The sequence below is a fragment of the Elephantulus edwardii genome, unplaced genomic scaffold (genome assembly GCF_000299155.1).
Source record: "Elephantulus edwardii isolate Elephantulus edwardi_28Jun2011 unplaced genomic scaffold, EleEdw1.0 scaffold00180, whole genome shotgun sequence".
NCBI classification, from domain to species: domain Eukaryota; kingdom Metazoa; phylum Chordata; class Mammalia; order Macroscelidea; family Macroscelididae; genus Elephantulus; species Elephantulus edwardii.
In genome coordinates, this window is record NW_006399930.1 from 4,131,847 (window position 1) to 4,147,059 (window position 15,213).

Here is a 15,213-nt window from a genome sequence, read left to right on the forward strand (position 1 = left end):
ATGGTGCAGTGGTGAATGAATGGAAACCCAAAATCTCTGTAAATGTTTATGAAAATTAATAAAATATAATTATAGAAAAAAAACAAAGGAAGTCTCATCAATAACCTGTCTTATGCAGACAATTTAGCCTTCAATATGGATTTTATATTCATGTTAACAAAACAAAAATTACTACCACTGGACCAATGGGCAACATTATGATAGATGGAGAAAACTTTGAAACTGTCAATGAATTCATCTTACTTGGATCTACAATAAACATCTTTGACACCAACAGTCAAGAAATCAGGAGACTTAGTGCATTAGGAAAATATGCAGTCACTAACCTCTCCAAAATATTGATGAGTAATGATATCAGTTTGAGGATTAAGGCGTGTTTGAGTCAGACCATGGTCTTTCTATGCATCTGAGAACTGGACAATAAATAAGGATGACAGAAGAATTGATGCTTTTGAGGTGTGATGTTGGAGAAGAGTACTGAACATCCCATGGACTTCCAAAAGAGGAATCTATGTCTTGGTGAGGGTGCAGCCAGAGTGCTCCTTGTATGCAAAGATAATAAAGCTATGCCTCACATGTTTTGAGCATGTTGCTAGGAGGGGCTATTCATTGAAGATTGACATCCTGTTTGTAAAGGTGGGGGATCTGTGAAGTAGAGGAAGACCCTGAATCAGGTGGATTGACACAGTTACTGCTGCAATGGGATCTAGTGTGTCAGGTAGTGTGAGGATGGCACAAGTTACAACAGGCTTTATATCTGTTATTCATAGAATTACTAATGGCCATACTTGACTTGATGGTACTTAGCAACAACCTTCTATATTATGTACTTTAGTTCTTATGTTATTATGACAGACTTGTCTACTGATAATCAATGAGAAGTGTTGACAAAATGAATTGCCTCCATCTTGTTTGTTATGTTAAATTGTGTGTATGGGTTGTAATAAAGCCTCTATACTCTTTCTGCTATGCTTACTTTTATATCATGATTTATCCTCCCTTTGGGTATCAAGCAAATTCTTGATATTTACTATCTCCAATGATTCCTTCCACAGATATAACCAATCTGATTCCTGAGCAGACCATCTTTTAGGCAGGAATAATTTACATTTTTCTACCGAGAATCACACTTTCTTACATTACCACTCATTCAACAATTATTTTTTTCTTACTTATTAGTTCTATTTGTTTTAAAAATTATTTTAAATATAAACTTATTATAGGGGCATTGTAAATTAGAAAAGTGTGATGGTGCAGAAAAATAATATTCATAGCATAGTGCCCAATGTTGACTTTTTAAAAAGCGTAGCATATATATTTTTATCTCCCTAACTAAGAAGCACTTATGTCAGTACAGAGACTAAGGTGAGCCTGATCCAGGTTATGGTCTTCACAATTACTTGTTATGCATCAGAGAACTGGACAATGACTAAAGATGATGGAAGAATTGGGGCCTTTGTGTTGTGGTGCTGCAGAAGAGTCTTGAACATACCATGGTCCAACAAGAAAACAAATACGTCTGTCTGGGAGAGGGTGAAACCAAGTTTCTCCTTGGAGGCTAGGATTTTGAAGCTCTATTTCACATATTTTGGGTATGTGACCAGGAGGGACCAATCCTTGGAGAAGGAAATCCTGCTTGGAAGGGTGGAGGGACAGCGCAGGAGAGAAAGACGTCAGATGAGATGGATTGATAGCGCAATGAAGTTAGGTGATTGGAGCCAGTGACAGGATAAGACTCAGAGCTGTTGTACATAGAGGCGCTATGAGTTGCAGGCAACTTGACAGCACAGAACAATGACAATCTATTACCTACCTATCTTTGATATTACGTGAATTATACAGACATGCCTCTAAAAATATCACTGTTGTTGTTGTTAAGTACTGTCAAGTCGAGAATTACTCATAGTGACCACGTGAACAAAAGACTTGAACCCTGATCTATAACTATCATCATTTCTTTAATGTTCATAGAGTTTCCAAAGTAATGCTGTTTAGGAAGTGGATGCTAGTCTTACTTCAAAGCCTGTCTTAATCTGGAAGTTCCACCAACCACTGTCCATCTGTGTAACAATTGTTGATGCGTTGATAAGTGCCATAGAGTCATAGATGACTCATCACGATCCTATGAAAGAAAATCTTGAATGCAAAACTTTCATTTTTTCTCCAAGTTCATAGTTTGTGGAGGCAAGCTTTTTGGAAGTGGATGCCTCTCCTGCTTCTAAGCCTGTTTTATTTGTAAGATCCACAAAACTCAGGCCTGAAGGCTGTTGGCCTGAGGGCCCAAAAGCCTTTTTAAAGGTGAGGCCAAATCCAATCAGCTCACACCCTATTGCTAGCCAGAGGCACACCCTAGTCTCAAACCCAAGCCAGAAAACACACCTTTGCAGAATTTAGCCATTCCACTCATCTTCTCAGCCTAGAAAATATGTGTAACAGCTATGATTTTAATTATTTTACAATAATCTGTTATATAACAGTACATAGCTTGCTTAAGTATTTTCTTTATGATCATCATTGTGGTGGTGGTTATTATGTGCTGTCAAGTTGCCTGTGACTGACTCATAGTGACTCTATGTATAATAGCTCTGAAACCTGATCTGCCCTGAACCAGTCTCACTAACTCTTACACACCTACCCCATTGCCCAAGCTACTGTATCAATCCATCTCATTTGGAGTCTTTCTATCCTACATTGTCTACTCTTCCTAGCATTATGTCCTTCTTCAATGATTGCTCCTTACTGGCCACATGCCAAAAGTATGTGAGATGGAGCTTCAAAATCCTAACCTCCAAGGAGAAACTTGATTTCACCCTCTTCAAGAGAGACCTATTTGTTTCCTTGGTGGTACATGGTAAGTTCAAGACTTCTGTAGCACCACAAATCAAAAATTCTTCTTCTGTCATTGTTAATCATTATCCAGCTCTTTGTTACATAGCAAGTAATTGTGAAGACCATGCATGGCCTGGGTCACACACACCTTAGTCTCTGAACTGACATCGTTATTTCTCAGTACTCTAGAGAGGTCTCTTAAAGCAGATTTTCCCAGTGAAATTCAAACTAAATCCTACTGAAGATTATCCAGAAACATCTTGAACAGTACATTAACAGAGGATTTCCAGAAATACAAAGTGGGTTTAGAAGAGGTCATGGCACTAGAGACATTATAGCCAATGTCAGATTGATCTTGGCAGAAAGCAAATAGTACCACAGGAATATCTATCTGTGCTTCATTTACTCCAGAAAAGCATTTGACTATGTAGGTCACAACGAACTGTAGCTAAACTTGAGGAGTACCAGAATACTAGATTGTGCTTATGTGAAACCGATCCTTGGACCAGAAAGCAGTCCTCAGAACAGAGCAGTGAAACAGTGTATGGTTCAAAATCGGGAAGGGAGTGCATCAGGGATGCGTCCTGTCTCCATACATTTTCAATCTATATGCAGAACACATCATTCAGGAGACTGGGTTGTATGAGGAGGAATGTGGGATCTCAATTGGAAGAAGACTCATCAACAACTTATGTTATACAATCTTGCTTGTTGAAACTGAAGAAGACCTGAAGCACTTGGTGCAGAAGCTCAAGGACTGTAGTTTTCAATATGAATTGAACTCAACATCAAGAAGACAATGATTCTCACCATTGGACCAATTGACAGCACCATGACAGATGAAGATAAGAGACTGAGGTTGTTAACAATTACAGCTTGGTCACTCCACAATCAATACTCTTGGCACCAGCAGTCAGGAAATCAAAAGAATTGCACTGGGAAAATGATTATCATAGTATAAGATACTATCTTATTATAGAAATAAATATTTATCAATTTAAGTTTTAAAACTGTTTCTAAAAGATGGAATTTTGGCTCAAAAAGCATTGTTAATCTTACGATTCTTTATTTTGGACATCATGCTGATTTCTAGAAATTTGCTGCCCCTTCTCTTTCCCCTGACCCCCCCACCCGTTCCTCAAACCAGTAGTGTCTGGTGAAGTTCAGCATAGACTTGAATGACTAAGAAGGAAAGAGAAAATTAACACCTAATATAAACCTCCTGCTCCAGGCACAATGCTTTCACACATATTATATAACTTAAACATCACAGCTGCTCTGTGGAAAGTTTTGTGGTTGAAGTAAAGCTTGAAAAATGCTTTGAATAATGCATAGATTTGGAGAAGGTGAAAAGAAAGAGGAAGTGCCTACAAATTGATAGGGACTGTTGGAACATGAAGTTCTGAACAAATAGGGTTCTGTGGTTTTAAAGGGTACTCCAAAATAGCATCCCTGTTTCCTTATGTGTCTGATGACTTGTAAAATAAGTATGTAGCAAGGCAGAAGAGAACAAAAGCCTCCTTCTGTGGTCAAGAGTCTAATAAAACAAAAATCCCAAAATCAATCAGTCAACAAATAGAAACTTTTCCCCCACCCACTCCACTTAATCCACTGTCATCAAATTGATTCCAACTCACAGTGATCCTGAAGCACAGAGTAAAACTACCCCTTAGGGTTTCAAATCTTAAGGGAAGCTGATTGCCACATCTTTCTCTTTTGGAGCCCCTGGTGGGTTCAACCTGCAGACCTTTCAGTCAGCAACTGAATGCTTTAACCAGCAGGAAAAATTCCTCAGAATAGATTTGCAAGGATTCATAGGAAAACTGGCCAGGCACAGACAACATGGAACCTCCAGATTTACTGAGAAGACTGACACATTTGCAAGCATCTTCACTCGGACTGGATAGGGGATAAAGGGATTGAACAATGCTGGCCTAATTTTTCTTAATTTTAACAAATGGTAAATTATTTCTCACTGTGGGAGAAGGAATATGTGAGAAGAAGAGCTAAAACTAGGACTCATATAGCTAGAATTCCCTCCCCGTTGAAGGCAGTCAATTGAATAGGAAATAAGTTATTTCCCTTTTACCACAGGCAGTTTGAGGAATGGTACCAAAACTGTCCTGATAAAGGTTTATGTTGAGAATTTATAGGCTGAATTGCAGGCCATCTTCAGTATCACATCAGGACATCAGTGTCTGTCTTTGAGTACCTTGGTGATTTCTGAGCAGGAGAGCAATAACACAGCTTTCCCTTCTCTTTATATTGTAATTGTCTCTTGCTGAACAGCTTGTTGAATTCCACAGCAGTGGACAATTAAAGAGGGTTTTCAGTAATACCTCCAGTGGCATCTGTTTTCTGTGTCCTGCCTCTGTGGACCAAAATCAACAAAACAAAAGTTGGCAAAGAAATCATTCCACTATGGAAAGAATTAGAAAAGAATTCAGAATTATGAATTGTGATTATCTGGCTATCAGGCAAGGTAATAAACCAAACCAAACCTACTGCTGTAGAGTTAATTTTGACTTGTGATGACTCTCTGCTGGGTTTCTAAGACTAAATCTTGGTTAGAATTTTTCTTTTTTCAGGGGCAGCAGGTGGATGAAACCACCAGGTTTTTAGTTGGCGGTGCAGCATGATAGTCACTACACCACCAGGGATTCTCAAAGAAACTTACTGCCTTCCTGTTGGTTGTGATTCATAGTGATATTCCATTAAATTAAAAAAAAATCTGTGAATTGCATGAGAAAAGACTGCTTACCTTTCTCCCTCAATACTACTGGTGGAGTCAAACACCGAGCAATGCAGCCCTTTGGTTCACAGTGTCACACTCTATGGAGTCACACTCTACCAGAGCTTTCTTCTAGAATTCTAAGCAAGCTAACAAAATTACTAACTTAACTTTCGGTGCAAATATTTTTCCTCTTGTGATTAAACTTACTTCCAGACATAAAATTTTTGAACCAAATTATTTTTTTTTATGTCACTGTTAGCTCTCCTTCCTGAGAAGAAATCACTCTACTGAAAATTCAGCTTACCTGCTGTGTAGAGTTCATGTTCAGAAACAGGAATGTTTTCAGGATGGAACATCTGAGTAGAATAACAGTGACTCCGGAACTGAAAGGAAAGTGATACATGCTACAAAGTGTTGGTGGAAATATGAAGCCTTTCCTTTTGTTTTATTGTTAAATTTTTTATATCATTAATTCCAGTTGTTTAATTCAATTCATTACAATGTCTCATTGAAAAATAGGGTGCTCCCCTCAGTAGTAGACAATGGTTTTATATAAGTTTCCATTAAGAAATCCAATGTAGTTTCTATTTGAATTTATGACTTTGTAAGGGCTGAAAAACGTCAAGACATAGTATTTATTTCCATGGACAAGTGTCCCTACTTTCTAGCTATGCTGCAACTTAAATATCAGCCTCAGGCTTTGGAACCTCAATATTCCTGTAAATAATCTGGACACGGCTTCATCAGGGAGCTGGAAGCAAATAAATCTGAAAGCACCATGATATATACATGAAGACACACACACACACACACACACACACACACACACACACAGAGAGAGAGAGAGAGAGAGAGAGAGAGAGAGAGAAAGGGCTCTCATGCCTAATGGTAAGAAGCTTCACTGCAATCCAAAAGACATATGGTTTAAAATCCATCAGTTGTGAGCCGTATGGGCAGTCTCCTCTCGTGTGCTTAACTGCTTCTGAAAACCCAATGAAAGGTTAGCTATGAGACAGTTTTGACTCGACAGCACACAACAAGAACCACCACCACCACCACCACACACACACACACACACACGGTTGTTGGTCACTTTTCCACAATAGATTAAAGAAGTTTACTGTTAGTACTTGGTACTCGGAATTTAGCAATGTGGGTAATAAAGGCAGTGACTTCTCTGTGGACTTGATCCTCATAGCTCTTGTGTTCCTCACAGGTAAATGTATACAGATCAATGGAGTTCCCCTCAGTAGAATCGGTGGAAGGGAGACCCACTATGGCCATTACAGGTGCAGATTGCTGTCACACTTTGCTAATTAAAGTTTTTTGTCTTCACTTTCCATGGGCAGTTCCCACTTTTGGCTTGTTCACCAAGCCATTTGCATTCTCTCCACAGGAACAACTCTTTCTGGTGTTATCCCAAAACTTTGCAGAATCTACCTTCTGTCTTCAACCTAGATTCCTAGAGATTTCTAGCAAAAACTCTCTTTCGCAGGGAAGATAGTAGTTTGTGTTAGCAAATGTGATGTTCACAGTTTACTGTAGACTGAAACATTTTTCTTCCTCCTTGTTCTAAGGTTAATTTTCTTCTTTTTCTTCTTAAACAATTATTTTTAAAATAGCCAATTTTCCACTTTTTCAAATTATTAAGCAGCTCTGTGACCTCAATTCTCTTCCTTCTTTATTTTCATTCTCTTTCTTTTCCTTTTCTGATACTCCATTTTTCTTCTTCTTCTTCTTGGAGATATCCAGAAACTACTATAATAAAGTAAGGTCTCATCAATGGCTTTTGAAAACAAACAATGCAGCCCTGTTCCTAGAAAATCTCAGCAGGAATTAATGCCCTCCCTAATCACATTCTGTTAATGTACAAAACTCTTAGATATTTGAGTTTATGCTGGTTCCCATTGCTGCATGAATGTAAACATCCTTAAGATATTATATATGTTTAATCATGCCCACCAAAAAGATATTTTCAAGCCTTAACTGCCAATTCTTATGAACATGGTTATACTTGGATTGTTACAGATTCAATTAGTTAAGGTGAAGTCATACAGGAGAAGAGTGAGCTCTCATCCAATATGACTGATGCCATTATGAAAAAAGAAAAGAAACAAGCACATAGGGAAGTAAGTCAATTTACAATGGAGGCAGACAGTGCTGCCATCACCAATGAATGCCTGGGCCTACTAGAAGCTGGAAGAGATAAAAAAGGACTCTTCAAGGGAAAGAGAAAGGTATTATTGATACTCTAAATTTGAATGTTTAATCTTCAGAACTGTGAGACAACAAATTTCTCCTATTTAAAACTACGCTGAGGTGATTAGTTAAAATAATCCTAGAAAATTATGATCCAACAATTTCCAAGTTTTCACTTTTAAATATGATCTCCTCCAGTGACAGAATCTTTCTGATAACATGCCCAAAATGAGACTTGGAAAAGTAGAGGAGCAGTGGAAAAGATGAAGCCCCTCAATGAGATGGATTGACTCATTGACTGCAACAATAACTTTAAACATAGCAGAGATTATGAGGCTGGTGCAAGATCGAGTAGAGTTTCACTAGGTTGCACACAGGGTTGCTATGAAATGGAGGTTACTCTGACACTTAATGATAACAAAACCACCTTGAAACAGTCAATTTTTTGACTCAAGTTAATTTTGAAATGTTTGTGTTGTTGTTATGGGCCATTGAGTTACCTTCAACTCATAGCGACCCTACACACAACAGCCCTGAAACCTGCTGTATCCTGTGCCAACATTACTGTCTCCAACACACCTACCCTCATTACCTCAGTCACTGTATCAATGCATCTCATTGATGGTCTCCCTCTCTTTCTCCATCCCTTCACCGTTCCAAGTGTGATGTCCCTCTCCAAGAACCAGTCCCTCATTGCAACATGCCCAAAGTATGTCAGATGAAGCCTCAGAATCCTTGCTTCCAAGGAGCAGACTGGCTCCAGCCTCTCTAGGATGAGCGTGTTTGTTCTCCTGGCAGTCCATGGCACATTTAAAACTCTTCTACAGCATCACAGCTCTAAGGCATCAATTCTTTTTCTATTATCCCTAGTCATTATCCAGCTGTCCGACACATAGCAAACAATTGTGAAGACTATGACTTGGATCCAGCACACCTTAGACTCCAGACTAACATCACTGCTCTTCGGTGCTTTGGAGGTCCTGACAGCTGACTTTCCCAATACAATTTGTCTCTTTATTTTCTGGTTGCTGGTGCCAAGAGTGTTGATTGTGGAACCAAGCAAACTAAAACTGTTAATAATCTCAATCTCTTCACCATCCATCATGATGCTGCCAATTGGCCCAGTGGTGAGAATTTGTTTTCTACTATAAGTGTATAATATGTCATTATGTCTTATTACTTAAGGCAGATGATTGAAAGGCAGAATTACTTTTATTTTATTTTTTTGTCTTTGAAAGATAAAAAAGGGAGGGCTTATTCTTGTGGTAGGCCTTAAAGCTTGGCCCTAGGAAGCAATTCACACTGATGACAATTCTCAGGCTGAGTGAAATTGTGGTAGAGGCACACTCCTGAGAGCTACTCCGTATCCATGTGATCCTCCCTATCTGTATTAGCATGACAACTCCAAATCTCAGCTCAAAGCTCCAATCTGTAACTATGTTTTGCTCCTAGTGGAAGCTGTTGAATCAGCTTCAACTCATAATGACCCCATGAACAGCAGAAAAACCCTGCCTGTTATTGTACTAGTCTCATAATCTTTGCTCCGCATAAGTCAATTGTCATCACTATGTCAGAACATCTCATTTAGGGCTTATCTGTTTTTCACTGATCCTCTACTTCTTCAAGCATGATATCCTTTTCCAGGGATTGGCCTTTTCTGAAAATAAGCCAAAGCAGTGTGCAACAAAGTCTCACCATTCTTGATTCTAGGGAGCATATTGACTGCATTTTTTCTTTTGGCAGTCATTGGTCTACTCAGTCTTCTTCACCAGTACCACAATGCAGGTATCCATTCTTCTTTGTTCTTCCTTATTCCATGTCCAACAGAAAGAATTTTACAAAAAGAGTCAAGGAAGACTCTATGAATCTAGCTAGAATGTATCTTTTGATTAGCTTTACTGTGATTTAGTAAATTGAACGTCTAAATATTTTTCTGTAATAAAATATTTCCCAACGTTATTCTATTTCACATGCATCTTATATAATATACAGTTGAAAATGAACATTGAGGTTCAAGGTCTAAGAGCTGTCTTAACTCAGGGTTGTTAAGTCAGTTCGGACTCACAGTCGCAAGAGGAGAATGCCTATCTTTCTCCCTCAGAACCTTTGGGTCAACAGTGTGATTTCCTATGGTCAATACCATTATATATATTAAAAAAACCCACCCATAAACAAACTCCCTAAAAGCTGTTTAAACGGAGAATCAATGTTTCTGAATTGTAGTACTGGAGAAGCATACTGAATGGAATGCCAAAAGAACAAACAAGTACATCTTGGAGAAAGCACAATTAGGATTCTCTTTAGAGGCAAGAAAGATGACATTTTATCTAACATACTTTGGGCATGTTAACAGGAGGGACCAGTCTTTGGAAAAAGACATCCTGCTGGGAAAGGTATAGGGTCAGAGAAAGAAGAAGACCCAACAAGACGGATTGACGCAATAACTGTCACTAGGGACTAGAGAGTATCAGAGATGGTGAGGATGGCACGGGCTAGGGCAAGTTTCACATCTGTTGTTTATAGGTTTCTACGAGTCATAGTTAACTTGATGGTGCCTCATTACAACAGCAAATGTATCCCATCCGGCTGTTACATTGTGCTCCTTAGGTTTGTTTTATGTCTTATGTCTTATTTTCCTGAGGAGTTTTAAGGAATTAAATGTTAAAAGTGTCTCAATTTTAGTGAATAAAATATGGCAACAAGAATTCTTTACCCTTATAGAATATTCTTAAGGATAATTTTTGCAGGCTACCTAGGGAAGTGCAGGGGTATGAGTGCACCATTTTACTATGAAGAAGGGAGCATATTACTGACAATATGCATTTTTGTAAATAAGAGTTCCTAAAATCTTTTTCTATATTTGTGAAATGACAGGTACATAATTACAGAAAATCTAACTGCAATAGAAAGAAGTCAGCTATATTTCCTTAAGCTGGTTTTGGAACTGCCTGGATGACAGGTTTTTAGCTGTTTTCCACATAATGACATCCCATCATAGAAAAGAGAAGTAAAACTGACACCTGATCTTCACATTCCCATCACATGAATGAGTAGGGGAATTTCAAAGCCACTGATAACTGAATTTTCCCATTGTACTGCAATTACAGGAACACCTGTGCTACCTAGCTGCGCATGGAGCCCCGTGAAATGCAATGTTCCAGAGTTGTCAAAATGTCTCATTTCTCGCCTTTAATTCAGAGGCTTAATTGTAGTCGATTTGGCTATTATGTTGTGTTATGCTTCATTTATAAGCACACAGCAGAAAGGCTAATACTTTTAGATTTCACTCAAAGGGCTCTTGTAAATGTTCACCCAGGTCTGTGTACTTTTCTTGAAATATGCCTTATGGTATATTTGAAAAGGAAAATGAGGTTTGCCGTAATTTAAAAATAATCCTTTAATCATGAGAATGCTTGAGTAGAGCATGTTAATCTGAGCTCAAATGTATGGACCCTGATGTATTTTAACTCTCTGGCCTGAATTTTGTAGTTTGAGCTCTCTCCAAACACAAGCAGTATGGAAAGTTGACCACTCACTGACTGATATGACACAGTTGTAGCATCTGAATAAACTTACATTTAACTTTCTAGATTAATCAGAAAGGATATTGTCTGATGGATGTAATGATTTACATGACCAATTTAGAAAAGTATAGAAATTTTTGGATCATACACTTAACAAATTCATTTTACTGACATTCACACAAGTAAACACATTAAATCTCAGAAAAGCTCCCTGAGGAATAGATAGTACCATTTAAACACTTAATGGCTTTCATGAAAAGAGTTAAGAAGAAAATTATATCAACCACTGAATGTAGCTGTGGTGTCAGAGTCAATAAAGATGAATTTGAATTTGTGTTTAGTTTCATGGTAGAGAAGCACTTTAGCTAACAGAAAACTTTCCTTAGGGTAGGTTTTCATAGTTGCAAATAGAAATACCATTTGACCTAGATTTTCCACTACTGGGAATATACCTAAAGAATAATAACCACTATCCAAACAGATATATGCACACCTATGTTTATTGTGGCTTTGTTCACAATAGCAAAGAGTTGGAAACAACCCAAGTGCCTATCAACAAATGAATGAATAGAGAAGTGGTGGTATACTCACATAATGGAACAATACTATGCTGCACTGAAAAATAAAGAACTCATAAATTGTTATACAAATGGGTGACCTTGAAGGACATTATGCTGAGTGAAGTATCTCCGTCACTTAAGGACAAATGCTGCATAATGCCACTGTTGTAAAGCAGGACTGACATTGGAGTTGGGGGAAGACTGAGAAAAGAAGGGATAAATAATGTATACTACATTGAAACAGGTGAGCGAAAGAACTGTTTAAAAGGGATATATGATTAGGTGTTACTGTCATCCCAAGAGTCCAGAATGAATGCTGCATAGTGGAGTGGACTTAGGAGGAGGGATTGTATAACAATGAAAGAATTTTTCTTTTACTTTTCAAAGAGAAGAGCAAATTGGGGGGAGCGGTGGGCAGGGAGAAAAGTACAACAATGAATGAATGGAAATCCAAAGTCTCTGTAACCTTTAAAATTAATAATTAAAAAGGTGAAAAAAGTTAGGTTTTGGTAACAAAGATCTAACTTTTATCCATATATGATCAATAACTTATTATGATCATTAGAAACAGAGCAATGACAGTGGCAGTGAGGAAAGAGACCTTGATATGGTGAGCCCTCCCCTCCACAGGGGTAAGAGTGCATGGTGCCAGCTCCAGGCCAGAGAAGCTAGCTTGGCTCTGGCCTATCCATATATTTTTACTTAACTTTAATTTCTAATTGAGTTCCTTTTTGAAGAAGATTATGCACTGAAAGACTAAAATGTTGCACTTTGAACTCTTCCAGAAGAACTTCAGGAGGAAGGCGTGGCAACCTGTTTCTTAAAGGTCAGAGCCTTGATAGTTCTATGGAGCTACTACTTACTCTACTCGGCACGCACGAGGTCACCATGAGCTAGAATCAACCTAACAACAGCATGAGGTCAGGCTCTATGTGGTCTCCTTTCTCAGCACTCAGCTCTTCATCATAAATGCAAAAGGCTCTCGAAAATGTGTTAAATATGTTGAACTGGAATAAAAATGTTTTGATTTCAATATTTTTTTTGTGGGATCTTTTTATTTGTGCATTTTTCCTGATACGGACTTTCAGCTATTTCATAGATCGCTAAATCAAATGAGATTTGCATTCAGTGAATTCACACAATATAGATTCAATTACCCATAGATCTCAAGAGGCAACTTATACATGAGAGACAACACAATATAGATTCAATTACCCATAGACCTCAAGAGACAACTTATACATAAAAGACAACACAATATAGATTCAATTACCCATAGACCTCAAGAGAAAACTGGGGCTTTCTCTGCAAAGAATTACAAATTGAAAACCAAACTATTATCTAAATGAAGAAACCTGACACACTCAGCACAAAGATGAAAAGCTGTACAATAATCTCATTGTAAATATATGGAAAACATTTTAAAACTATGAAGTATGAAATAAAATTCACCTATATTATAAAGAAATGGTATCCACTTCCTAAAAAACATGCCTCTGGAAACTCTACGAACTTTAATAAACGACAATAGTTATAGAAAAGCTTCAGGTCTTTTGATCATAGGGTCACCATGAGTCGTGCTCGACTTGATGACAATCCACAACAACAACAATTATAAAGAAACAATAGATCATGGGCTTCTTTTACTATTAAGTCAACTCTAACTCATGTAAACCCCATCGATGTCAGAGTAGAACTATGTTTTGCAGGGTTTTTAGTGGCTAATTCTAGGAAAGTCGATCTCTAGGCCTTTCTTCCAAGGCACTTCTGGCTGGATGTTTGAATAGTAGTCAAGTACATGAACCATTTTGCATTCTTGAGAAAGAATACAATTAACATGTATCCAAGAGGGAGTTGTGAACAACTTAGCTTCTTTTATTACTGGAACTTGTTCTTGATCCTCTTCCTCATTCACAATGTCCCCCAGAACTCTCATCACATTCTATTTTGCTGATCTTTTAACCTATATCTGAAATTTCTTTATTTGCCTCATCCAAGATGCTGGGCTGTACAAGGAGGAATGCGGCATCAGGATTGGTGGAAGAGTAACCAACAATTGTGTTATGCAGATGACACAACCCGGCTTGCTGATACTGAGGAGGACCTGAAGCACTTGCTACAGAAGATCAAGGACTGCAGCCTTCTATATGGATTTAAGCTCAGTATCAAGGAAACAAAGATTTTCACCACTGGGCCAATTGGCAGCATCAGTATGGATGGTGAAGAGATTGCGATAACAGTTAACAGTTTTAGTTTACTTGGCTCAACAGTCAACATTCTTGGTAACAGTATCCAGGAAATCAAGAGATGAATTGCATTGGGAAAGTCAGCTGTGAGGGACCTCTCAAGAGTATTGAAGAGCAATAGCGTCAGGCTGGAGACCAAGGTGTACCTGATCTGGGCTATAGACTTCTCAATTACATGATATGCATCAGAGAGTTGGATAGTGAATAGGGATGATAGAAAGAGAATTGATGCCTTTGAGCTGTGGTGCTGGAGAAGACTGTTGAATATACCATGTCCTGTTAGGAGAACAAACAGGTTTGTCCTGGAGAAGGTGAAGCCGGAATGCTCCTTGGAGTCAAGGATTCTGAAGTTTCATCTGACATACTTTGGACATGTTGCAAGGAGGGACTGGTCCTTGGAGAGGGAATCATGTTTGGCAGAGTGGAGGGACAACGCAGGAGAGGAAGACCCTCGATGAGATGGGTCGATTCTGTGACTGGAGTGGTGGAAATGAGTGCATTTGAGATGGCTAGGTTGGCACAGGATAGAACAGCATTTAGAGCTCTTGTACGTAGGGTCGCTGTGAGTCGCAAGCAACTTGATGGCATATAACAACAGCAACAACAACAACAACAACAACAACACTACTCCTGCCTCAGTTTCGACATTTGTTATCTTATACATTCACTTGTGCAGATGTTCTGGACTGTCCTGTCATCCCTCCTGCCAGAATGTGTATTTGAACTGCAAAATGACCAAGTTGATTTCTTGCTTCAAACTTTCTGATGAATTTAACATCCAAAGGACAAGATTTGAACTCCCTAACTGGCACAGATGACCCGTTAGGACCTACTTCATGTTCATATCTTCAGCTTCTGCTTTTATATTTTATTTGGTGCTAGTATTTCCAGGAATACATCCCTCAGCCTCACAAAATTCTCCCATTCCTCAGAATGCTCTCCTCATTTCAATTCTTATCCTTCTGATTACTTCTTCCAGAAAGCCTTCACTGTATTTTCAGACTAAATAAAGTAAATTACCTTATGTGTAAATAAAGTACACATTACCTTATGTTTACCTCAGGCTGTGGGTCTACATAGTTCTATAATTTTGTTTATGAGCCTACCACTTTGTTTTTTTT